The following is a 3,325-nucleotide window of genomic DNA, read 5'->3' as shown; positions in this document are numbered from 1 at the left end:
AAAGGAGGCCATCAGGAAAAGAAGGAGGAGGCGGCAAGATTAGGCCCGAGGAGGCCAGAGGAGGCAATCATCTGAAGAAAAAGAGGAGGCCCCGGGAGGACACAGCAGGCTAGTGGAGGAAGCAGAGGAGGAGGAGGCAAATGGAGGCAAGAAGAAGAAAAAGAGGAAGAGAACACAGGATGCCCTAAGACGCACCAGCACGAAAGAGGATCTAACTCCAAAAGCGGTAGGAAGAGGAGGAGCAGGAGGAGGAGGTGCAGTCAAGGGCTGAAAGAGCAAACAGCCTGATGAGGGAGGAGGAGACTGGAGGCAACAGCAGGCAACAAGTGGCAAAAGGCAAAAGCATCTTCCTCCCTCTCGGGACTCCTCTGACCTTTGCTGGCCGCCTCCTCCTCCTCCTCCACTTGCTCCACTCTTCTGCTCTTGCCTCCTGCTGCCTCCTCTTCCTCTGCCTCCTCTTGTTTACTTGTCACCCCTCTGCCACTTACCTCCTTTTTTCTTCCTCCTTCTCCTCTTCCTCTTCTCACCTCTTGCCGCCTCCTTCTCCTTCGGCCTCTTCCTCCTCCTGCTCCTCCTCCTCCTCTTGCCTCTTGCCTCTTCCTCCTTCTGCCTCCCATCGCTGCCTCCTCCTCTTGCCTCCTCTTCTCTCCTCCTTCGCTTGCCCCCTGCTGCTTCCTCATCCTCTTTCCTCTGCCTCCTCTTGCCTTCTCTTCCATCCTCTTCCCTTCATCTCCTCCTCCTCTTCCTCTTGCCTAGTCATGGCCATTCTGGCCTCCTGCTCCTCTGCCTCCTTTGGCCTCTTCTTGCCTCCTCCTCCTGCTCCTCCTCTGCAACTATGTCTTCCTCTTGCCTCCTCTCTCTTCTTCTTCACTCCCGTACACGCCTCCTCCACCTCCTGCTCAAGCTCCTCTGCTCTTCCCGTCCCTTCCCCAACTAATCCTTCTGTTACCTCCTCATCTTCCTGCTCCTCATCTTGCCTCTTCTTGCCTCCAATGGCGCCAGACGCCGCCTCCTCCTCCTGCCTCCTCATCCTCATCATCATACTCTCCTCCTCCTCCTACTCCTCCTCCTCCTGCCTTCTGTTGCATTCATTGCCTGCTGTTGCCTCCTAGTCCTCTTGCCTCTGTTGTCTCCTGGAGGACAAGGGAATACAAGGAGGAGGAGGAGTCAAGAGGAAGCAAGATGTAGTAACAAGAGGCAAGAGGAGGAAAGAGGAAGAGGGGAAGGAGGAGGAGGACGACACAAGAAGGGTCAAGAGCAGGCAGCCAAAAGAGGAGGAGGAGGAGGAGGAGGAGGAGAAAGAAGGCAGACAAGCTAGCTGGAGGATGAGCAAGTGGAGGAGAGAGGGGGCGGCAGAAGGCAAGACTGTAGGAGAGGAGGCCTACAAGGTGGAGCAAAAAGACAGGGGGGAGAGGAGGGCAGAGGCGGCAAGAGAAGGAGGAGGAGGAAGAGGGAGCATGAGGGCAGAGTAGGCAAGAGTCGGGCGAGTAGGCTAGAGGAAGTGGATGAGGCAAGAGGAGGCCAGAGAGAGGGGGAGATGTGAAGGCAAGAGAAGGCCAGAGCAGGACACAGGAGGCAAAGGAGGAGGAGGAGACAAATGGAGATAAGCGCAACAGGCCTAGGAGGAGGCCAAAGGAGTCCCCAGGAGGCAGAGGAGGAGGAGGAGGCGGAGGAGGAGGAGGCGGCAGCAAAAGGAGGCAAGAAATTGAGAAAAAGGTGGAGAGAGACCAAGCAGCAGGAGGCAACTGGAGGCAAGAGAAAGCAAAAGAGGAGGAGGCAAGAGGATGCTGGAGGAGGCCACAAGAGGCAAGAGGAAGAGCACAAGTAGGCCACAGGAGCAGGCAGAAGGGAAGAGGAGGCTAGAGGAGGCTGCGGAGGAAGAGAAGGGAAAGGGCAGATGCGGCAACGGGAGGAGGAGGCAAGAGAGTGAAGCAAGAGCCCAGAAGAAGTGTCCAAGCAGAAGCAGGAGAAGGAGGTAAGAAGAGGCAAGAGGCAGAAGAAAAAGAGGAGGCCAGAGGAGGCCACAGCAGGTCACCCAAAGTCAAGCAGCAGGAGGCAAAAGGAGGCATCAGGAAAAGAAGGAGGAGGCGGCAAGATTAGGCCCGAGGAGGCCAGAGGAGGCAATCATCTGAAGAAAAAGAGGAGGCCCCGGGAGGACACAGCAGGCTAGTGGAGGAAGCAGAGGAGGAGGAGGCAAATGGAGGCAAGAAGAAGAAAAAGAATAAGAGGACACAGGATGCCCTAAGACGCACCAGCACGAAAGAGGATCTAACTCCAAAAGCGGTAGGAAGAGGAGGAGCAGGAGGAGGAGGTGCAGTCAAGGGCTGAAAGAGCAAACAGCCTGATGAGGGAGGAGGAGACTGGAGGCAACAGCAGGCAACAAGTGGCAAAAGGCAAAAGCATCTTCCTCCCTCTCGGGACTCCTCTGACCTTTGCTGGCCGCCTCCTCCTCCTCCTCCTCCACTTGCTCCACTCTTCTGCTCTTGCCTCCTGCTGCCTCCTCTTCCTCTGCCTCCTCTTGTTTACTTGTCACCCCTCTGCCACTTACCTCCTTTTTTCTTCCTCCTTCTCCTCTTCCTCTTCTCACCTCTTGCCGCCTCCTTCTCCTTCGGCCTCTTCCTCCTCCTGCTCCTCCTCCTCCTCTTGCCTCTTGCCTCTTCCTCCTTCTGCCTCCCATCGCTGCCTCCTCCTCTTGCCTCCTCTTCTCTCCTCCTTCGCTTGCCCCCTGCTGCTTCCTCATCCTCTTTCCTCTGCCTCCTCTTGCCTTCTCTTCCATCCTCTTCCCTTCATCTCCTCCTCCTCTTCCTCTTGCCTAGTCATGGCCATTCTGGCCTCCTGCTCCTCTGCCTCCTTTGGCCTCTTCTTGCCTCCTCCTCCTGCTCCTCCTCTGCAACTATGTCTTCCTCTTGCCTCCTCTCTCTTCTTCTTCACTCCCGTACACGCCTCCTCCACCTCCTGCTCAAGCTCCTCTGCTCTTCCCGTCCCTTCCCCAACTAATCCTTCTGTTACCTCCTCATCTTCCTGCTCCTCATCTTGCCTCTTCTTGCCTCCAATGGCGCCAGACGCCGCCTCCTCCTCTGCCTCCTCATCCTCATCATCATACTCTCCTCCTCCTCCTACTCCTCCTCCTCCTGCCTTCTGTTGCATTTCATTGCCTGCTGTTGCCTCCTAGTCCTCTTGCCTCTGTTGTCTCCTGGAGGACAAGGGAATACAAGGAGGAGGAGGAGTCAAGAGGAAGCAAGATGTAGTAACAAGAGGCAAGAGGAGGAAAGAGGAAGAGGGGAAGGAGGAGGAGGAGGACGACACAAGAAGGGTCAAGAGCAGG

Source organism: Grus americana, unplaced genomic scaffold (assembly GCF_028858705.1).
Source record: "Grus americana isolate bGruAme1 unplaced genomic scaffold, bGruAme1.mat scaffold_83, whole genome shotgun sequence".
Lineage (NCBI taxonomy): Eukaryota > Metazoa > Chordata > Aves > Gruiformes > Gruidae > Grus > Grus americana.
This window is presented reverse-complemented; position numbering follows the sequence as displayed.